The 24,643-nt window shown below is 38.7% G+C and overlaps 2 long non-coding RNA genes and 1 pseudogene across 10 annotated transcripts in view; 2 read left to right on the top strand and 1 right to left on the bottom strand.

Annotated features, from left to right (window-relative positions):
• The window catches only part of LOC105463294 (uncharacterized), a 444,863-nt gene that overhangs the window by 364,406 nt on the left and 55,814 nt on the right, over positions 1-24,643 (top strand). The gene's annotated exons all lie outside the window — the stretch shown is intronic.
• LOC105463290 (uncharacterized) overlaps positions 1-24,643 on the bottom strand; it is a 226,903-nt gene that overhangs the window by 108,491 nt on the left and 93,769 nt on the right. The window lies entirely within an intron of this gene.
• LOC105463288 (cTAGE family member 9-like) lies at positions 16,064-18,559 on the top strand (annotated as a pseudogene).

Genomic DNA, 24,643 nt, shown 5'->3' on the forward strand with positions numbered 1-24,643 from the left:
TGTAGGGGAAAATATTCATTCAGAGAAGACCGAGGTCTTCCTTTAAAGGCATTACCCACTTTCTTCTTAGAACATTTGGAATGTAATTCATTGCTCTCCTTCATGACCTGAGGTCATAGTTAAAACATTGATTTATTATCCTGTGTGATACAATGATTTCCTAAGACAGAAATGAGAGGCAAAGTATTTAGTAATGGCAAGTAATAGAACTAACCAATCAAATTGGATGATGGCCATGAATAACCCATTTGGTCTAATTAGTGAGCCCTTGGAGGTGATCAGCTCTGTCCTTGGGGATTAGTGACCCTCGAACTTAATGTTCCCTTCTCACTGACATTTATCAAATATCTACTTATCTAACCAATTTAATCCTCAAATGACATTATGATACAGGTGAAAAGGCTTAGAAAGACCAAGCATCTTGCCTAATGTCATACCACAGCTAAGGCACAAGACCAATATTTGGACATTCCTTGCCTGCTTGAATCAATGTCACCTCCAATACACTGCCTCATTCATTCCTCTTGCTCCTAGTTGTCTGCTGTAGAGAAACTGCCTGTCAAGCATATTAAATAGGTAGTCTTGTTTGCGTACCACACAGTTCTCTTTCCTTTACTGTTTCAATAAATAAGCATTCACTGAATGCCTACAATGTGCTAGGCACAGAAAAATCAAATGGCCCATAGAGTGAATAAACCCTGACCTCTCGCTTAATTAGCACCATATTTAATATCCAACTTACTCATATAATCTTTAACACTTTTGCCAAATATGAATGGTGCAATCTCTTCTACAAGGCAAGATTGTTAACTTTTGGCCTAACAAAGATCTTTCAACTTTTATTTTCAATTTCATGTTTGGTGATGAGACAATTGGAAGTCTAATCTTAGGGTAACAGATTATCGGTAAAAGTTCTCCTTTGCTTCCGCCCACCTGCCTGATACCCCTCCCCAACCTATAACACATGACTAAGGAGAACCTGCAGAGCAATTTATATCCACTGGTATCAGTACAGGGAAGAAGAAAGAGTCTCTCTTCATTTTCATTCATTCCACATATATTAATTGAATGCCTACTACATGTCAGAAACTCTTCTGGGAACTTATCTTAATGTTTGTTTTAAGTCTTTTGTGCTACCCAATCACAGATTTGAAGCAGCCTTCGTGCTTTTGTACTTCATATGCCTGCCTCGAGCCTTTCCCCAGTGATAGCCAAGAGCAACATGAAGTCTTTGAAACAGGGTTTACAGCCTTGTTTTTCTGTTACTAATATAGCATGCTGTTCTCATCATCGGTCTGATTTGGCTACTGACATGGTGACATGCTGGAATGTTTCCTCAGGGATCCAACAGTAAAAAGGAAGCAACAACAACAAAAAAGCACAAAGAGTTCAGAACAAGTAGGTGCCTTCTAGTAAAGTCTACATGAAGGAATTGACTTCCTTGAGTGCCTTAAAAACCAAGTGTTTGCACTATATATAGGACAGGTAAGGATATTTTCTCAAAAATATCAGGAGAGAATCCTAGGAAGAACATGAAGCTGACTCTGTTACTCCTTCCCTTAGCACTTTGAGGATTCCTCACCATTTTGGGGGGTAGATACAAATGCCTGAGTATGACATGTGAGACCTTTATAATCCCATAACTGTTTATACTTTCATAATCAGCTCAAGAATTACCTTTTCCAAGCAAAGTTTCTGGATAACCCTGCTCCAATAAAAAACTAGCCAGTCTTTCTTTGTGACCTTACTCTTCTATTCAATAACACTATTCATAGTAAAATTCAATATTGATTCAGCATGTAGGCTTCACGGTCTCGGATTGAAGCCTGACTTCTATACTTCATTTTCTGACTTTCAGCAAATTTTTTGACATCTTTGTGTCTCAGTTTGTCAGTAGAATGAGAATAATAATCATCATCACATCTTTCTAAGGGCATTTTTAAAATAAGAATCAAATGAAATAATATGGATAAAGTGGCTATCACAGTATGTGAAACATAGCCTTCAAAAACATGATTCCTTACTATAATTGCACGTCTACTACTCAGTGAGTTCTTCCAATGCAAAATCTGTGGCACTTAAATTTGTATTTAGTGCCTAATGATGTTCTTATTTATTTAATGTAAAAAAGCTTTGCAGAGTAGGAAACAATTAATTATGGTCTATATTAGTTAGGCTAACAACAAACAATAACAAAACGAGAAAAAAATACACGTTAATTACTTGTCTCTGTAACATTTCTAACACGTGTTTCTGATGATCATGTACCTCGCCTCAAAAATGTGATACAGAAACTCAGAATCCTCTCATCCTGTTGGTTCCTCATTTTCAACATATAGTTTCCAAGACCATCATACTTGTCTGTCTGTAGATAATCAGAGGAAAAAATGTGGGAAAGGCACACTTATTCTTGACCACACTGGCCCAGAAAGAAAATACCTCACTTCTGTAGACATTCCACTGTAAAAACCATGACCTTTGCCACACAACTCTATGCCATGCAATAGGTAGGCAAGCATCCGTTTCTAATAGCCCTTGAAGAATGTTAGGAATTTGATGGAAAGAAGATGACAGGGAATGCTACTCCTGGGAAAAGAAAAGAAGGTGAATAATGGGCAAAGTGAAGTTTAGGATTATAGAATCAACACATTTCACATTTCAATGGAAATGCAGGGTACATGATGGGGAAGATAAGAGATAAGAGTGGGAGGCTGAACTCAGTCTGCACACCTTATTATAATTGTTCACTTCACATCATACACAGCCTAGGGCTCTATACTTCCTGAGCTTGACTTTACATACTGCCTCACACTTCAGTGTAAAATTAGCAAATGTGAAAGTACCTGAGCTTATTAGATAATGACTAATAGTGATCATTTTAAGCACAGTTGTCAGATTCGACAAATAAAAATATAGGACATCAGTTAAGTTTGTATTTAGGGCAAAAACCATTTTTATAGTATGAATAAGCCCCATGAGATATTTGGGACATATATATATTAAATATGTGTTGTTTATCTAAAATTAAAATTCAACTGGGTGCCCTGTATGTTATTGGGGCAACTCTGTTTTTTTTTTTTAAGGGCAAGAGAAGGATCTAAATAATTGCCCTCTTAGTAATAATTGCAATTCTCTGTACTTTTGGTAAAATTATAGAAATTTTCCCTTTCCTTGTCACATTTTTTTCTTTCAAGTTCTGCACCAAAAATTATTATCTGACAATAGTCATTCTTTCGAGTTGCTTCAAAAGGTAAAAAACAGAAATGCATTATGCAGAATCACAGTTGGTTCTGTGATGGGACCATTATATGATGAGACTGCAAGCAGAAACTACACATTTATCGTCAGTTATTTTCCATGGTATCTACCCTTTTAACAGTTAATACTGATGACTAGCTATAGAGGTTCTTCAACTCATGTAGCCCATCAACTAGATAAACTTATTGATTCCGAACCATTTTTTTTTTAGGAAGGTTCTGTTTTGCTTTTAGACCAGGCTGTACCTCTAATACTAACCAGTTGTCTTGTAAATATATAGTGATAATAAAGCAATGTTAATGTAGCAATAGTCGTTGTGGTAGTAGGAATAACACCTTTATTGATCACTTCCTTTAGGGTAGCTATTTTTACAATTGTTTCATATGAATTATTTAAGCTTAATAAACTTTGCTACACAGAGGTTAACTAACTTGCCCAAGTCTGAACAGCTAGTAAGTGGAGAAGCCAGAACCACCGGATTGAGGATTGGTGTTAACCATCATAGTAGTTGGCTGCAATAGTGAAAACTATCTTCCCATTGGGACAATGACTCAAAGCATCAACATCTCCATACTGAAACACCATCCTGGAATGAGTCAAGTGGCATGGGCTCAAAATAATGCCTTTGGCATTTCTTAACTCGTACTTTGGGTAGCCTGTTTGACTTCTCTGTACTTTAGTTTCCTTATCTGTGAAAGGAAATGATAATGTCTACTTTATAGAGTTATAGTATAAAATTAAGTGCATTTTATGCAAGGAATAAATAAATAGTAACTGATATTATTATTATGAATATTCATTACATTCAAACTGGTTTACACAGAATTTTCTTGTCCTTATAGAAATGAGGTCCCAATGTTCACATGTAGATAAGGAATAACAACAAATCTCTGCTATTTCTCTACTTCCTGTTCCTTCTATTAGTTTAATTAATATCTTTAATGTTTGCTTTGAACAAGTGATAGATGAAGAGCAACAGACATCACTGTGAAAAATACAGAATATAGAAAATTAAAAGCTAAGTACTTGTCAATGGTTGGTTAGTACCAAAACATCATTATTTTATTTTTTATTTTATTTTCTAATGGAAGGGTTATATCTGTCTTTTCTCATAATGACTTAGGTACTTGTTCCTACCAAACAAGTTAAAAAAAGAATGCCATTGAAAATAAAATACTGAAATGTTGACATCACACTCAAATTATTACTTGGCATCTACTCTTTTCTCTTGGAACAAAGACTGTATACATGCTGGTCTTTGCACTTTTAGTTATACTATTCTCCTTGTGTCACCTCTTTCTACTTATCCACCCTTTAGCCTAGTTACTGCTTCAAGTTTCACCCCATAGACCTACGGATAAAGATGATGACCATCTCTGAATACCCAATCTTTTCTGACCAATCCCTTTTCCATACTCAGGTAGACTTAGAGCCCATCCAATAATTTGAAAGTTGGCATCCTATTATTGTGTAAAATCCATAAAAATAAAGCTTATCAGAAGAAAGAACATAAAATTGAGAATCTGAGCTTCTGTTGTTCCACTTCCTGAGAATTGAATGAGGTCTATCGTATTGATCTTCCCCACAACTAGTACTGATAGATGGGAGACATTTCATAAATGCTTGTTTGATTAATGATTATAATTTAGGTAACTAATGTGTGACAGTGGCTGACACATAGTAGATGCCCAAAGATCTTAATTTATTTCCCATTTTTATTATAACCATGCTTCTTCCATGCTACACAAGTTCATGGATTCCTAATTAAGTGGTGAGAGCTTGCCTCTGCATAGGCTTCCAATTAGAGTGGCTCTGCAATAAAAAAACTGAATATCTAAAATTCTACTTTTAACTGATTTAACAAGCTGTGGTCAAATAACTAGGACTGTTAGATATTAACAATCTGACATAATGAGTAGCATGTTGTTTTTTCAGGGATATAGTTTCTTAAGGGATGTGGCATATTGTGGCATTTTTCAAAGATAACCATCTCAAACATTCTTCTTACAATGTAATATTGATAGACCTCCATCATGAGGCAGGATTTTTACCCTCTCTCCACTCCTCCCCTCAAACCTGGATGGACCTTCATAATTGCCTCAACTAATAGTGGATGCCAGAAGTGATGCTATGTCTTCCTAGCCTGGCTCTGACCTTTCTGGGACATGTGTCTTCAGAACTTTAAGTCAACATGTAAAAATTCAGCTACCCTCAAGCCCCCATACTGGGGAGAACATGTGAAGACACCCGATAGAGTTACAGATGCCCAAGGGGTCCCAGATGAGTCAGCCTACAGTCCTCTCAGATCAGACATCAGAACATGTGAGGGAGGAAGTCTTCAGTATGATCCTGGTCCTCGCCATTGTCTCTTTGCAACCTCATTAGAGACCGCAAGTCAGAAGGCCCATATTGGCTTCTCTTAGATTCCTGACCCATAGAATTGTGAGAAACAGAAAATGATTATTATTGTTTCAAGCCACCAAGTTTTAGAATGATTGTTGCACTGCCATGGAAACAAGCAGGGCAATTGGGGAAAAAAGTTAGTCTAATTAGGTTTAAATTGCAAGACAGATGAGCCATGTCTTAGAACATTCCATCCTTCCATCTCAGTGATCACTGTGAGGGTAAGGCAGAGACTGCCCAGTCTATGAGGTTTCCATTGATTCCTGGGGTTGTGGCAACTGAAGTGGTCTAAGACAATTTTGTCCTGAAAACCTCGTGGCTCTGGAAGAATAATATATACTTCTTCTTAATAGTTTTTCCAGTAATTAAAGTTTTATTTCCACATCCGTTTTAGTAAGTGTAAAAATACATTTCAAATCACTCTTTCCTTCAAAGTGGGAAAAGAAGGTGGGGGTTGTGGGGGAAGCAGAGCCTATATGTCTCTAAATAAATGCAATTACCAGCCCTGCCTTCACCGAGGTCATACACCTATACTGTGGAGGGCATGGGATGGTGGAGGGAGATTTTCACATCTGGATTTCATCAACTCATATTGGTTATAACTTGCAGACTGCAATTTCTTTGCCAATTTCTTTGTCATTAATCCCTTGGTAGCATAAAAAGAAAAAAAAAAGGTTCTAGACTCTTCATAAACTGCAATTGGGCAATAGCTGTTGTGCACAATAGTCAGGCCAGACTTGCTAAATGTTAACAAAACTTCCCCCTCACTGCCACTAAGGTGAAACAAAATGTGAGGTCTACACAAGTAGAAATAGGTAAATAGCATAATTTTGCTTCTGTCCATCAGTGATGGGAGTGAAAACAAAATGTGCAAATCCTACCGGGACTGAGAGTAAGAAACCCACACAGTCCATGAGTGTAAAAGGTGTTGAATGGTCACTGAGTCCTTCTGGAATTGCTCCAGAGGAAATGGTTTCCTGAGGCCTTGTTCTGGCAGGGTAGAAACAGCATTGCTGATAGATGATTGTTAGGTTTATAAACAAGAGAAAGTATTTAAGAAGGCAAATGCAGGAACATTTTTTTTTTCCTTTGTGTTTTACCCTGCCAGTAAGTAGAATCAGAAGAAGAGAAATTATAATTCCCAAATGTAACTTGGGCTTTTCCATCAGGAAGTGGCATGGACTTTTTTGAATCCAAGGGCAGAGTGAAATGATGAATAAATAAAAATGGGAACTTACTTTCTGCCTTTGGCTCCAATGAATAAAGATCTTTGGTGTATGATTGGTTTGGTTAAAACCCTTTTAAGCACCCTAAACTGTTTTTGGATTAGATGACCAAGTACTTTAGAATGTGTTAGTGCCTGATGCTACCAATTAGGTAATACAATGTTTTCCTTTATCCTTACGTAATTTAGAGTCATGTTTAAGAGGATGGGTCCCAAGCTTATACGCAGATTCCACACCCCCTGACTGCTTGAGCAGGGGTCTCCATTTCTCTGTGCCTCAATTTCCCCATGTTTAAAACATAAGTAATATTTTGTGAGGTTTAAGAGTGTTTTGCGAGGATCAAGTATAATCAAACAGGTAAGAGCCTGGGACTTAGAGCTCAATAACTTTTAGTTATTATTCTTACGTTCAACTATACCTGCCTGACTTATTATGAACCTACACACAATTTTCTATGTTGGTTTTAGTCTTTTTAAAAAAATTTTCTCCCTATTGAGTAGTGAGTTGACTATTACCGCTTGTAGTATATAATCCCACAAGCTGTAGGTGATAATTAACCCTCTCCTTTTCTTCTCCTAAGTCTTAGATGATTTGTCTGGAGTTTAAACAGATCTTTCTTTCACATTTGATCTTACTAACAGCATTTAAAAACTGGTTCTTTTAGCTATGCTGAAATAGACAATACATTGTTGTAATTAACTATAGTCACTGCTGTGCAGTAGAGCACCAGAACTTATTCCTCCTATCTAACTGAAACTCTGTGCCTGTTGACCAATATCTCTCCTTCCCTGTTCACCCCAGCTCCAAAGCCTCTGGCATACCCTCTGCTTCCTGAGTTTGATTTTTTTTTATTCCACATGTAAGTCAGATCATAAGGTATTTGTCTCCTTGAGCCTGGAAGTTTAAATGTTCTCCCCACAAATGGTACATATTTGAAGTGATAATATGCTAATTAGCCTGATTTGCTCATTTCATAATGTCACATGTATCAAAACATCACATTGTACCCCATAAATATATACAATTACTGTTTGTCAGTTAAAAATACAATTAAAAAACCCGATTCTGAAAACAGAGAAACAAATACAAACCTCTGGATGTGATTGAAGAGATGATTATTAGGCCACAAGCTCCGTGAGGCCAGGGACCATTTTTATTTTGTTTACTATTTTGAAATACATAGAATGCAGCAACATCAGTTTCTCTCTCCATTATTTTTGCTATTATTATTCCAGAATAGGCTGGCTGTCTATAGGAACTGTCAGTCAGGGTTCAGTCAGGAAACAGGTGGCTCTACTCAACGTGGACACTTTAAGTAGAAATGAATAAAAGCACTATTTTGAAAGATGTGGGCAAGGTTTAGGGAGCACTGCAAAGTCTAGTGTCTTCCCTAAGGGCCAGTGAGAGTGGGGGTGCTGGGACTGCCACTGGCCTAAAGAGACTGGGGCAGAGTAGAGTTACCAGGAGCCAGAAAGAGGGAAGCTGTACAGAGGCAGAGGCCAGAAGGGAGCTGTGTGGAAAACTGGCAGGTAACCATCCAGAGAAATGAATACCTTGCTACACTGTGTTCCTGCCTCTGGTCTTCTGCTGGTGTCCCCCACTGGCAGAGTATAACTAGAAGCCAGAAGGCTAGGGAGCCTATGCTATAGTTGCTTAGGTTTAGGCTCCTAGAGCACAGAGGAGGGAGGAAGAAGTGTGGAGCCTAGACCTGGAGAGCAAAGGGGGGACTTCTAGCACAGGATTGAATATTCAGTCACTTCTATGCTGTGCTCCTTCATGTTCTCTAACCCTAATATTTCCCACTTAACCTTTAGATACACAGTATTCTCACTCAGTATGTCCTCCAAGGAATACCCAGTGATCTGCAATTTACAGCTTCATTAATTCAGTAAGTACTCATGGAACAAGGGAAAGCCAAGTGAGTGGCAGTGCTTGCCTTCATAACCTCTCACATACTTGGGGGAGAGACAGGCATGTCAACAATTTATGATCCACTGTAATAGGTACCAGGACAGAGTTGGCACTAAGCACTGTAGGACACAGAGCTAATGACTTACTTTTCTCTTACGGTGAAAAGCAAGGGAGGTCAAGACAATTTTACAGATGAGGTAACAGTTAAAGTGAATCTTGAACAAGAAGCAAGTTCCATGGTTATTCCTCTCAGGGACTTTATATTAAACTTATTTTCTGGAGTGGGAGCAAGATGGCCGAATAGGAACAGCTCCAGCCTCCAGCTCCCAGCGCGAGTGACACAGAAGACAGGTGATTTCTGCATTTTCAACTGAGATACTGGGTTCATCTCACTGGGGAGTGCTGGACAATTGGTGCTGGTCAGCTGGTGCAGCCCGACCAGCGAGAGCTGAAGCAGGGCAAGGCATTGCTTCACCTGGGAAGCCAAGGGGGAAGGGAATCCCTTTTCCTAGCCAGGGAAACTGAGACACACAACACCTGGAAAATCGGGTAACTCCCACCCTAATACTGTGCTTTACCAAGGGTCTTAGCAAATGGCACACCAGGAGATTATATCCCACACCTGGCCCAGAGGGTCCCACGCCCACGGAGCCTCCCTCATTGCTAGCATAGCAGTCTGAGATCTAATTGCAAGGCTGCAGCGAGGCTGGGGGAGGGGTGTCCGCCATTGCTGAAGCTTAAGTAGGTAAACAAAGCCTCTGGGAAGCTCGAACTGGGTGGAGCCCACCGCAGCTCAAGGAGGTCTGTCTGTCTCTGTAGACTCCACCTCTGGGTGGAGTCTGACAGCTGTCTGACAGCTTTGAAGACAGCAGTGGATCTCCCAGCACAGAGGTTGAGATCTGAGAACAGACAGACTGCCTGCTCAAGTGGGTTCCTCACCCCTGAGTAACCTCACTGGGAGACATCCCCGACTAGGTGCAGACTGATACCTCACACCTCACACAGCTGGGTACACCTCTGAGATGAAGCTTCCAGAGCAAGAATCAGACAGCAACACTTGCTGTTCAGCAATATTCTATCTTCTGCAGCCTCCGTTGCTGATACCCAGGCAAACAGGGTCTGGAGTGGACCTCAAGCAAACTCCAACAGACCTGCAGCTAAGGGTCATGACTGTTAGAAGGAAAACTAACAAATACAAAGGACACCCATACCAAAACCCCATCAGTATGTAACCATCATCAAAGACCAAAGGCAGATAAAACGACAAAGATGGGGAAAAAGCAGTGAGGAAAAGCTGGAAATTCAAAAAGTTGAGCGCATCTCCCCCTCCAAAGGAATGCAGCTTATCACCAGCAATGGAACAAAGCTGGAATGAAAATGACCTTTGATGAGTTGAGAGAAGAAGACTTCAGTGGATCAAACTTCTCAGAGCTAAAGGAGGAACTACGCACTCAGTGCAAAGAAACAAAAACCTTGAAAAAAGAATGGAAGAATGGATAACTAGAATAACCAATGCAGAGAAGTCCATAAATGAACTGATAGAGATAAAAACCATGACACGAGAACTACACGACAAATGCACAAGCTTCAGTAACTGACTTGATCAACTGGAAGACAGAGTATCAGTGGGTGAAGACCAAATAAATGAAATGAAGTGAGAAGGGAAGTTTAGGGAAAAAAAGAGTAAAAAGAAATGAACAAAGCCTCCAAGAAATATTGGATTATGTGAAAAGACCAAATTTACGTCTGATTGGTTTGCCTGAAAGTGATGGGGAGAATGGAACCAAGTTGGAAAATACTCTGCAGGATATCATCCAGGAGAACTTCCCCAACCTAGCAAGGTAGGCCAACATTGAAATTCAGGAAATACAGAGAACACTGCAAAGATACTCCTGGAGAAGAGCAACTCCAAGACACATAATTGTCAGATTCACCAAAGTTGAAATGAAGGAAAAAATGTTAAGGGCAGCCAGAGAGAAAGTTTAGGTTACCCACAAAGGGAAGCCCATCAGAATAACAGCAGATTTCTCGGCAGAAACTCTACAAGCCAGAAGAGAGTGGGGGCCAATATTCAACATTCTTAAAGGAAAGAATTTTCAACCCAGAATTTCATATCCAGCCAAACTAAGTTTCATAAGTGAAGGAGAAATAAAATCCCTTACAGACAAGCAAATGCTGAGAGATTTTGTGACCACCAGGCCTGCTCTACAAGAGCTCCTGAAAGAAGCATTAAACATGGAAAGAAACAATAGGTACCAGCCACTGTAAAAACATTCCAAAACGTAAAGACCATCGATGCTAGGAAGAAACTGCATCAACTGATGAGCAAAAAAACCAGCTAATATCATAATGACAGGATCAAGTTCACACATAACATATTAACCTTAGATGTAAATGGACTAAATGGACCAATTAAAAGACACAGACTGGCAAATCGGATAAAGAGTCAAGACTCATCAGTTTGCTGTATTCAGGAGACCCATCTCACATGCAGAAACACACATAGGCTCAAAATAAAGGGATGGAGGAAGATCTACCAAGCAAATGGAAAACAAAAAAAGGCAGAGGTTGCAATCCTAGTCTCTGATAAAACAGACTTTAAACCAACAAAGAACAAAAGAGACAAAGAAGGCCATTACATAATGGTAAAGGGATCAGTTCAACAATAAGAGCTAACTATCTTAAATATATATGCTCCCAATACAGGAACACCCAGATTCATAAAGCAAGTCCTTAGAGACTTACAAAGAGACTTAGACTCCCACACAATAATAATGGGAGACTTCAACACCCCACTGTCAACATTAGACAGATCAACGAGACAGAAAGTTAAAAAGGATATCCAGGAATTGAACTCAACTCTGCACCAAGTGGACCTAATAGACATCTACAGAACTCTCAACCCCAAATCAACAGAATATACATTCTTCTCAGCACCACATCACACTTATTCCAAAACTGACCACATAGTTGGAAGTAAAGCACTCCTCAGCAAATGTAAAACAGAACTTTTAACAAACTGTCTCTCAGACCACAGTGCAATCAAACTAGAACTCAAGACTAAGAAACTCAATCAAAACCACTCAACTACATGGAAACTGAACAACCTGCTCCTGAATGAATACATTATTCAACGTATTTCATTTTCTCAAAATTATTATTTTGAGAGATGTTCCATCAATACAGAATTTATTGAGAGTTTTTAGCATGAAGAGCTGTTGAATTTTGTCAAAGGCCTTTGCTGCATCTATTGAGATAATCATGTGGTTTCAGTCTTTGGTTCTGTTTATATGCTGGATTATGTTTATAAAATCTCTTTCATGTCATACATAATGAAATGAAGGCAGAAATAAAGATGTTTTTTGAAACCAAAGAGAACAAAGATACAACATAACAGAATCTGGGACACATTCAAAGCAGTGTGTAGAGGGAAATTTATAGCACTAAATGCCCACAAGAGAAAGCAAGAAAGATCTAAGCCTGACACACTAACATCACAATTAAAAGAACTAGAGAAGCAAGAGCAAACACATTCAAAAGCTAGCAGAAGGCAAGAAATAACTACGATCAGAGCAGAACTGAAGGAGATAGAGACACAAAAAACCCTCCAAAAAATCAATGAATCCAGGAGCTCATTTTTTGAAAAGATCAACAAAATTGATAGACAGTTAGCAAGACTAATAAAGAAAGAAAGAAGAATCAAATAGATCAAATAAAAAATGATAAAAGGGATATCACCACTGACCCCACAGAAATACAAACTACCATCAGAGAATACTATAAACACCTCTATGCAAATAATCTAGAAAACCTAGAAGAAATGGATAAATTCCTGGACACATATATTCTCCCAAGACTAAACCAGGAAGAAGTTGAATCCCTGAAAAGACCAATAGCAGGCTCTGAAATTGAGGCAATAATGAGTAGTCTACCAACCAAAAAAAGTCCAGGACCAGACGGATTCACAGCCAAATTCTACCAGAGGTACAAGGAGGAGCTGGTACCATTCCTTCTGAAACTATTCCAATCAATAGAAAAAGAGGGAATCCTCCTTAACTCATTTTATGAGGCCAACATCATCCTGATACCAAAGCCTGGCAGGGACACAACAAAAAAAGAGAATTTCAGACCAATATTCCTGATGAACATCGATGCAAAAATCCACAATAAAATACTGGCAAACTGAATCCAGCAGTACTTCAAAAAGCTTATCCACCATGATCAAGTGGGCTTCATCCCTGGGATGCAAGGCTGGTTCAACATTCACAAATCAATAAACATAATCCAGCATATAAACAGAAACAAAGACAAAAACCACATGATTATCTCAATAGATGCAGCAAAGGCCTTTGACAAAATTCAACAGCCCTTCATGCTAAAAACTCTCAGTAAATTCTGTATTGATGAAACGTATCTCAAAATAATAAGAGCTACGTATGACAAACCCACAGCCAGTATCATACTGAATGGGCAAAAACTGGAAGCATTCTCTTTGAAAACGGGCACATGACAGGGATGCCCTCTCTCACCACTCCTATTCAACATAGTGTTGGAAGTTCTGGTTAGAGAAATTAGGCAAGAGAAAGAAAGAAAGGGTACTCAATTAGGAAAAGAAGAATTCAAATTGTCCCTGTTTGCAGATGCTATGATCATCTATTTAGAAAACCCCATTGTCTCAGCCCAAAATCTCCTTAAGCTGATAAGCAACTTCAGCAAAGTCTGAATGTGCAAAATTCTCAATGTGCAAAAATCACATGCATTCTTATACACCAATAACAGACAAACAGAGAGCCAAATCATGAATGAACTCCCATTCACAATTACTTCAAAGAGAATAAAATACCTAGGAATCTACCTTACAAGGGATGTGAAGGACCTCTTCAAGGAGAACTACAAACCACTGCTCAGTGAAATAAAAGAGGACACAAACAAATAGAACATACCATGCTCATGAATAGGCAGAATCAATATCATGAAAATGACCATACTGCACAAGGTAATTTATAGATTCAATGCCATCCCCATTAAGCTACCAATGACTTTCTTCACAGAATTGGAAAACACTGCTTTAAAGTTCATATGGAATCAAAAAAGACCCCGCATTGCCAAGACAATCCTAAGCCAAAACAACAAAGCTGGAGGCATCATGCTACCTGACTTCAAAGTATACTACAAGGCTACAGTAACCAAAACAGCATGGTACTGGTACCAAAACAGAGATATAGACCAATGGAATAGAACAGAGACCTCAGAAATAATACCACACATCTACAGCCATCTGATCTTTGACAAACCTGACAAAAACAAGAAATGGGGAAAGGATTCCCTATTTAATAAACCGTGCTGGGAAAATTGACTAGCCATAAGTAGAAAGCTGAAACTGGGTCCTTTTCTTACTCCTGATATGAAAATTAATTCAAGATGGATTAGAGACTTAAATGTTAGACCTAAAACCAGAAAAACCCTAGAAGAAAACTTAGCTAATACCATTCAGGATACAGGCATGGGCAAGAACTTCATGTCTAAAGCACCAAAAGCAATGGCAACAAAAGCCAAAATTGACAAATGGGATCTAATTAAACTAAAGAGCTTCTGCACAGCAAAAGAAACTACCATCAGAATGAACAGGCAACCTACAGAATGAGAGAAAATTTTTGCAATCTTCTCATCTGACAAAGGGCTAATATCCAGAACCCACAAAGAATGCAAACAAATTTACAAGAAAAAAACAAACATCCCCATCAAAAAGTGGGCAAAGGATATGAACAGACACCTCTCAAAAGAAGACATTTATACAGCCAACAGACACATGAAAAAATGCTCATCATCACTCGCCATCAGAGAAATGCAAATCAAAACCACAATGAGATACCATCTCACACCAGTTAAAATGGTGATTATTAAAAAGTCAGGAAACAACAGGTGCTGGAGATGATGTGGAGAAATTGGAACACTTATACACTGTTGGTGAGACTGTAAACTAGTTCAACCATTGTGGAAAACAGTGTGGCAATCCCTCAAGGATCTAGAACTAGAAATACCATTTGACCCAGCCATCCCATTACTGGGTATATACCCAAAGGATTATAAATCATACTGCTATAAAGACACATGCACACGTATAATTATTGTGGCACTATTCTCAATAGCAAAGACTTGGAATCAACCGAAATGTCCATCAAGGACAGACTGGATTAAGAAAATGTGGCACATACACACCATGGAATACTATGTAGCCATAAAAAAGGATGAGTTTGTGTCCTTTGTAGGGACACAGATGCAGCTGGAAACCATCATTCTCAGCAAACTATCACAAGAACAAAAAACCAAACACTGCATGTTCTCACTTATAGGTGGGAATTGAACAATGAGATCACTTGGACACAGGAAGGGGAACATCACACATCGGGGCCTATTGTGGGGAGTCGGGAGGGGGAGGAATAGCATTAGGAGATACACCTAATGTAAATGATGAGTTAATGGGTGCAGCACACCAACATGGCACATGTATACATATGTAACAAATCTGCATGTTGTGCACATGTACCCTAGAACTTAAAGTATATTTTTTAAAAAAAGAAAAAGAAAAGAAAAACAAGCAGAGAAACAAAAATTGATACAGAAAAAAATGTCAGGCTTATGCACTAAATTATCCATAATTAGTTTAATTATGAATGGTCTATCAAGAGACAGATAATAGAAGAGTGTACTTAAAAGTATGACCCTTTCGTATATGTTTCTTGTATGCTGTGTACAAGAAACTCACTTGAAATTTACCAATCCAGGGCAGGCCAAATTAAAAGGATGAAAAAAGATATATTACACAAACATTAATGCAAGGAAAGCAAGAGTGCTTGTATGTATATCAGATAAAGCAAAGAAAATTACCAGAAACAGAGAGATTATGTAATGATCAAAGGTTTAATCCGTGAAGAAGACAGCAATTTTAAAAGTGTACTCACTAAACAACAGAGCTTCAAAATATGTGATGTGAAAATTGCCAGAACTAAGGCGGGTCGGGCTCGGACCTGCGCTGCCTCAGGATGTAAAGTGTAACAAGGTGGCCGGGGCGGGGGGGAATGGGGGGCCGCAGCATGGGTCTGTGAGGCCTATGGGGTGCCCGCGTTCCCCAGCGGCCCCCGCAGCCGGCTCCGCAGTGGTCCACTCCAGTTGGTTGCCGCCTGCGGATTCGGATTCCAGACCCAAGGCTGCCTGTTCTCCACCGTTTGTTGTGGCCGGTGTTACTGCGGTGATCCCAGAGCAGTTTGGCGCTATGGAGGAGCCCGGCGCTACCCCTAAGCCCTATTTGGGATTGGTCCTGGAGGAGCTAGGCAGGGTTGTGGCAGCACTACCTGAAAGTAGGAGACCAGATTCGGATCCTTATGGTTTTCCATGGGAATTGGTGGTATGTGCAGCTGTTGTTGGATTTTTTGCCGTTCTCCTTTTTCTGTGGAGAAGTTTTAGATCGGTTAGGAGTCGGCTTTATGTGGGAAGAGAAGAAATACTTGCTGCAATGCTTTCTGGACTAATTGAAGAAAAATGTAAACTACTTGAAAAATTTAGCCTTATTCAAAAAGAATACGAAGACTATGAAGTAGAGTCATCTTTAGAGGATGTCAGCTTTGAGAAGGCGGCAGCAGAAGCACGAAGTTTGGAGGCAACCTGTGAAAAGCTGAACAGGTTCAATTCTGAACTTGAGGATGAAATCCTCTGTCTAGAAAAAGAGTTCAAAGAAGAGAAATCTAAACATTCTCAACAAGATGAATTGATGGCGGATATTTCAAAAACGATACAGTCTGTACAAGATGAGTCAAAATCTCTCAAATCACAAATAGCTGAAGCCAAAATCATTTTCAAGATTTTTCAAATGAATGAAGAACGATGGGAGATAGCAATAAAAGATGCTTTGGGTGAAAATTCTCAACTTCAGGAAAGCCAGAAGCAGCTTTTGCAAGAAGCTGAAGTATGGAAGGAACAAGTAAGTGAGCTTAATAAACAGAAAGTAACATTTGAAGACTCCAAAGTACACGCAGAACAAGTTCTAAATGATAAAGAAAATCACATCAAGACTCTGACTGGATGCTTGCTGAAGATGAAAGATTGGGCTGCTGTACTTGGAGAGGACATAACGGATGATGATAACTTGGAATTAGAAGTGAACGGTGAACCGGAAAATGGTGCTTACTCAGATGATCCTCCAAAAGGAGCTTTGAAGAAACTGATTCATGCTGCTAAGTTAAATGTTTCTTTACAAACCTTAGAAGGAGAAAGAAACCACATTATTATTCAGTTATCTGAAGTTGACAAAACAAAGGACGAGCTTACAGAGCATATTAAAAATCTTCAGACTCAACAAGCATCTTTGCAGTCAGAAAACATGTATTTTGAGAGTGAGAATCAGAAACTTCATCGGAAACTTAAAATAATGACTGAATTATATCAAGAAAATGAAATGAAACTCCACAGGAAATTGACGGTAGAGGAAAATTACCAGATACAGGAAGAAGAGAAACTTTCTACAGTGGAAAGAAAGATCAGCCATACCACTGAAGAGCTGGAGACCTATAGAAAGCTAGCCAAAGATCATGAAGTAGAATTGGAGAGAACTATTAATTTTTATCAAAGGCAGGTTATTTCCTACGAGAAAAAAGGACATGATAATTGGTTGGCAGCTTGGACTGCTGAAAGAAAACTCAATGATTTAAGGAAAGAAAATGCTAACAACAGACAGAAATTAACTGAAACAGGGTTTAAATGTGCACTTTTAGAAAAAGATCGTTCTGCACCTGATGTTTCAAATACAGCATTTGACAGAGAGCATTCCCCATATGGTCCCTCACCATTGGGTCAGCCTTCATCTGAAACGAGAGCGTTTCTCTCTCTTCAAACTTTGTTGGAGGGTCCACTCAGACTCTCACCTGTGCTTCCGGGGAGAGGAAGAAGAGGCCCAAGAGGCCCAGGGAATCCTCTGGACCATCAGATTACCAATGAAAGAGGAGAACCAAGCTGTGATACATTAACTGATCCTCACAGGGCTCCTTCTGATACTGGGCCCCTGTCATCTCCGTGGGATCAGGAACGAAGGATGATGTTTCCTCCACCAGGACAATCATATCCTGATTCAGGTCTTCCTCCACAAAGGGAAGACAGATTTTATTCTAATTCTGATAGACTGTCTGGGCCAGCAGAACTCAGAAGTTTTAATATGCCTTCTTTGGATAAAATGGATGGGTCAATGCCTTCAGAAATGGAATCCAGTAGAAATGATGCCCAAGATGATCTTAGTGATTTAAATATGCCTGATTCATCTCTCCCTGCTGAAAGTGAAGCAACTGGCACCAGCTTTGTGCCTCCACCTCTAGCTCCAATCAGAGGTCCATTGTTTCCAGTGAATACAAGGGGCCCGTTCTTGAGAAGAGGACATCCTTTCCCCCCACCTCCTCCAGGAACCATGTTTGGAGCTTCTGGAGGTTACTATCCACCAACGGATTTCCCAGGTCCACCACATGCTCCATTTGCAGTGAGAAACATCTATCCACCGAGGGGTTTTCCTCCTTACCTTCACCCAAGACCTGGATTTTTACCTCACCCTCACATTCTGAAGGTAGAAGCGAGTTCCCTTCAGGGTTGATTCTGCCTTCAAAGGAGCCTGCTACTGAACATCCAGAACCACAGCAAGAAACCTGACAATATTTTTGCTCTATTCAAAAGTAATTTAGACTGATCTCATTTTCAGTTTAAGTAACTGCTGTTACTTAAGTGATTACACTTTTCTCAAATTGAAGTTTAATGGAATTATAGTTCTTAGTATAGTATTTTGTAAATAAAGATTATTTAAACCAAAAGAAATTTAAGTGTGCTGAAGATAACTGCAACTCCAAACCTAACGCTGTGTAGTTCTATGTTTTGCCATCTCGAAGCAAAGTGGAACCAGAAATGAGAGGTAATGGTTTGTGAATCAATGTCCTCTTTTTTATTGTCTGGTGAATCTGCTGATATATAGGCACTAACAAAATTGGCAGGCTAAATTTATCCCTTATGTGTACATTTGGTAAATGTGAAGCCAGTGTAGAAAGTATTCCAACTTTACTTTTGGAAATTGCAACACTTTGGAATTTTCTAAATGTATAAATTCTAAACTTGTAGCCCAACTGCCAATGTTATAATACTTATTCCTGGGCTACAAAAAACAAAACAAAACAAAACAAAAACCAAAAAATCACACATACAAAAACACAAAAAAACCTAGCTTGTAAGAAATGGAAGCTCATCATTCACTAAGGAAAACCCATTCTATTTTGTTTTCTGTGTTTAAAAAGCAATACATTTACTTTAGTATAACTACAAAAAATTATTTTTCCAAGAGCAAAAAAGTTAGAATATTTTCCTTAATTCTCAATGTGGCAACTACACTAAAAAGGTATAAAAAGGGAAGGGACTGTAGTAATTGTTTCTGGAAATATATTTACTTTAGGTTCTCAAAAATACCCTCAAACTTTACCATGGCTTTTTAAATATTTTAAAATACCAGCTTTTCAAGGTCCTGTCTAGCACTAACATTGTTTTATGAAGTTGTTAAGTAATGAGAAAATAATTTTTGAAGAAGAATATAATTAATATACCTCTTACTCAAGCATTTAAAAAAGTAATAGATGTAGTAGTATACAGGCTTTTAAAAAATTTATTTAATACATCTTGTAAATTAAACTTATTTTTAACATTTATATCTGAACATGTGGTATGTGTTTTCTAGCTGGAAGTATGGGTGGAGTTTAGAAAAGGAATGAGGAAGATAAGTTTATCTGGAGTTGAAACCCAAACTAGGCAGATTTTATGGGAGCAACCTGCAGATTAGTGGCACCTACGAAAAGCACAGGGCACTGCAGTGTGCTTCCCAGGTTCTAAGTCTCCCCTGGTGGGTTTACAGTCAGAGCAAGGGCAGCCTCATCTTGCGTAGGTACATTAGACTCTTTAGATGTTATGCCTGATTTTACCAAGCTCAGTGCAGAAATTGAGAATAATCTATTATTATATAATTCAGGAAAGAATAGGACACATTGAAAGACATCAATATGGCACAGAGGAAAAATGAAGCAAGGTACACATTCATAAATTGACATGCATTTGAGATAACTGTATTCACTTAATCAAAACCCCAGAGATATTTCCCTGAAAGTCAATAGGTCCCTTTGCAAAAATTATACCAGTGAGAAAATTATGGAAATGAAAGAGAACTGATCTAATCCACCTCCCCCATCTTGCCTTTCCCCTAATCATTCCTGGGCTTAGGCTAAGCTGTCTTTGAGAGATATTTAATTTATAGTTTTAAATGGGAATGGGCCTTCCCCAAGAACTCAATGGCCTTTGCCAAACGAATGAAAGACCATCAGGTTAGGGGAAAGAGAGGAGCCTGATTCTGCGAAGGCACAGAAATAGATTGTCAGCCATTCCCGCAGGTAACACCACTATTGTATATTGGCCTTTGAAATTTCTTTTTTAATTTTTTTTTTTCCATGTCTGACACCTATGGCTCCACTGGACCCCATGGCTCTACCTGGACCCTCCAATCCTGCCCCTGTGGCCCCACCCAGAAACATTTTAGCCCACAGGAGGACAGCTCTGACTCCCTAAAATTTCATCTCTGCCCCCACCAATCAGCAGCAAGCCTAGCCACTGGCACTCCTTTCCCCAAAATGCCTTTGAAAAACTCCTAACCTATGAGCATTGGGTAGATTGATTTGAGTACTAACTCCTATTATGGGGAGGGGGGAGGGGGGAGGGATGGCATTGGGAGTTATACCTAATGTAAATGATGAGTTGATGGGTGCTGACGAGTTGATGGGTGCAGCACACCAACATGGGACAAGTATACATATGTAACAAACCTGCACATTGTGCACATGTACCCTAGAACTTAAAGTATAATAATTAAAAAAAAACTTATTTTCTAACTATTTTCTTAAAAGTTCTCTCCCTTTTTGTATTAGTTTCTAAGATGGTTTCAGTGATCCTCATCTCCTGGTATTCATGCCCTTCTACAATCCCCTCTAAGTGCAGGATGAACCTACTGACTTGCTTCTAAGAAAGAGAATATGATAAAATTTATGGGATATACATTCTGAGATTAAATAACTGGCTTCTGCCTTGCTCTTGTCTGTTTATTCTCTCCTGTCCCTCAGTTTCTCTGAGAGAAATTAGCTACCATGTTGTAAGTAACTTGTCTCAACTCATTCTGCTATAACAAAATATCTTAGAGTGAATAATTTATTAGTAATAGAAAGTTATTTCTCACAGTTCTGGCTGGGAAGTCCAAGACCAAGGCACTGGCAGGTGCAGTGTCTGGTAAGGGCTTGCCCTCTGCTTCCAAGATGGTGCCTGTTGCTATGATCTCTGGAGGGGGACACACCTGTGCTAACATGGTAGAAAGAACAGAAAAGCCAGGTGGGTCTCTGAAGCCTCTTTCAGAAGGACATTAATCTTGTCCCAAGGGCAGAACCTTCATGATTTCATTTCAGAAGGCCTCACCTTTTATTACCATCTCAATGGGATTAAATTTCAACATGAATTTTGGAGGGACACAAACATTCAAACCATAGCATTCCACTGCTCATTCTTCAAAATTTGTGTCCTCACATACAAAATACATTCATTCTATCTCAACGCCCCCAAAGTCTTAACTCATTCCTGCATCAATTCAAAAGTCTAAAGTGCAGAGTCTCATCTAAATCAGATATGGGTGAGACTCAAGGTACAATTCCTTCTGAGACAACTTCCCTCTCTTGCTGTGAGCCCGTAAAATCAAACAAGTTATGTGTTTCCAGAAATCCAGTAGAGGGACAGGCACAGGATACATATTCCCATTTCAAAAGGAGACACAGGAAAGAAGAAAGGGGTAATAGGTTCCAAGTAAGTCCAAAACCCAACAGGAAAAATGATGTTAAACCTTGATACTTGAGAATAATCTTCTTTGACTCTATTCTGTCCCTTCTAGACCAACAGCAGTTGGGGGTTGATCCCCCACAGCTCCTGGAGGCCCCATTCTTATGGCAGTTCTCTTTCTGAGCCACTGAAGCTCTCCAAGTCATCCTTTGAAATCTAGGTGGAGGGAGCCATGCCTCCATAGCTTATGCACTCTGCATACCTGCAGAGTTAGCACCATGTGGACACTCCCAAGGTTTAGCACCTGTGCCCACTGGAACTGCAGCCTGAGCAACACATGGGACTCCTTGAGCCACAACTGGGAAAGCTGAGGAGTGCTGCACCTGAATACAGGTTGCAGATAATTGATAAATGAGGTGGCATTAGGTAGTGAGGGCTGAGGTCCTGTGGGTCCCCATGACCCTTCTTTTGACATGACTCTGTCCCCCAGGCCTTGGCATTCTGGGCCTGTGATGAAAGAGACAGAACCAATAGTATTTGAAATGACTTACAGTTGGATTTTTATCTGTCATTTTGTTAATTGTTTCATATTTGCTAATATTTTTCTTCCATTTTTTTTTTTAAGACAAATTCTCACTCTGTCGCCCAGGCTGGAGTGTAGTGGCACAATCACGGCCTGCTGCAGCCTTGATGTCTCAGGCTCAAGTGACCCTCCCACCTCAGCCTCCTAAGTAGGTGGGAATACAGGTGCGCACCACCATGCTGGTTAATTTTTTCTTTTCTGTTGTTTTTAGACATGAAGTTTCACCATGTTGGCCAGGCTGGTCTTGAACTCCTGTGCTCAAGTGATCCAGCTATCTTGGCCTCCCAAAGTGCTGATATTACAGGCGTGAGCCACTGTGCCCAGTCTCTTTTATCTTTTGGGTTATATTTGTACTTCCATTTAAGATACAATGTTGAATTTTTAGCTATTTCTCCTTTTCATTGTTTTAGTGGTTACTGGAGGGTTAACAATGTACATCTTTAATTTACCAGTCTAATTTCAAATAATATTCCACTACTGCAATTATTTTGCAGTAGAATAATTCCGATTCCTCTCTCACATCCTTTGTGTCATACATTGTACTCTCTATATATACATATATATATATGCTATAATACATTATTACTATTTTTACTTTAGGCATTCAAATACAGTTTTAATTCTGAAACATAGAGATAATGTCTTTGATATCATATTTACCTTTATTTTTGCCACTTCAGGCACATTTTATTCCTTTGTATAGACACACATTTCTGTCTTGTATCATAATTCTTCTGACTAAAGAACTTTCTATAACATTTCTTGAAGCACAAGACTCCTGGCAATAAATTCTCTCATCCTTGGTATGTCTGAAAAATTACTTATTTTGCCTTATTTTTGAAAGATAGTTTTACTGAATATTGTATTTGGAGTTTTTAAGCTTCTTGTAGTTTAAATATTACTTTATTGTCTTGTAGTTTGCATATGTTCTGAGATGTCCTTTGCAAATCATATCTCTGTTGCTCTGTATGTGCTGTATTTCTTTTCTGACTGCCTTCAAATTTTTTCTTTGTCTTTTCAGTTGTTAAATTATGATGTATTTACGTGTGTGTGTGTGTGTGTGTGTGTGTGTGTGTGTGTCTTTATTTATTGTGTAAATAGATTTAAGCTCCTTGGATCTATGGTTTGATGTCATTATTTCTGAAAAATTCTCAGCCATTATCACAAAATGTCTATTTGTCCAATTTTCTCTTTTGTCTCTTTCTGGCACACCAATTACACTTCTCTTAGAATATTAACATTAAGTGCTCTGGGTTTTTTTGTTGTTGTTTGTTTGTTTGTTTTTGAATTCACTCTTTTTCCCAATGTTTTGACTTGGACAATTTCTATTTATTCATTTTTTACTCAAAATCAGCCCTTTGAGGTCCATCTGAGTTGTTGAGTATATCAATAGTTTACTCCTTTTTATGACTAAATATTAACCCATTTAGAGTTTAGTGATTTTTTTCCCCTTAGCTATCTTAAGTCTATTGATGAGCTTTATAAATAATTTTTTCATCTATGATGTAATGTATTATTTCAACTTTTCTATTTGACTTTTCTTAAGTTTTGTTCCTTCAGTTAAAATTCCCCATCTGTTCATTCATGTTGTTAAGGTTTTCCACTAGATTCTTTAACATGTTAATCATAGCTACATTAAAGTTCTCATCTTATAGTTTCAATATCTCTGAGTCTGGATTCATTAATCTTTGTCTTTCCAAATTTTTTTTGTATATTTCAGAATTTTTTACTGAATTACGGACCTCATGATAGAGACAGAGATAATATTTTTACTGGGAAATGGCTACACTTCTACTTTTGGGCCAATAATATGATGGTTCAGTCATTCTAGACAGGAGATGATTTAGGTTTGGGTTTTATTATCACTAAAGTTAACTTCTTGCCCTATACGCTTCAAATTTCTCTGCCAGAAACCTGACTTTGTGATTAGGGTAACCCTGTGAGTGTAGCTCTTGTCCTCGATTGTAAACAAATATCTGAGCATGATCAGAAATTATTTTGTTGAATTTCAGGTATAACCTAGGGTTATTGTATTCAAAATGTGATCCTATAGGATGACTACCCATTCCATTTTGCCCAGAACCATTCCAGGTTTAGCTAAAAACTCCATATCCTATGAAAAACCCTCATAGTTCCAGGCAAACTGGATAGGTTGGTCACCGTATGACAAGAGACTAGCATCATTGATATTATCTGGGAGCCTGTTATTACATTGGTGCAAAAAACAATTGTGCCATTAATGGCAAAACCAATTACTTTTTGCACCAACCTAATAGTAATAAAGAATCTTGGCTCCACTTCAAACCTACTAAAGCAAAAACTGTATTTTAATAAGATGCACAGGTGATTCGTAGGCACATGAAACCTTGAGAGGAATTGCTAT

This window comes from Macaca nemestrina, chromosome 12 (assembly GCF_043159975.1).
Source record: "Macaca nemestrina isolate mMacNem1 chromosome 12, mMacNem.hap1, whole genome shotgun sequence".
Lineage (NCBI taxonomy): Eukaryota > Metazoa > Chordata > Mammalia > Primates > Cercopithecidae > Macaca > Macaca nemestrina.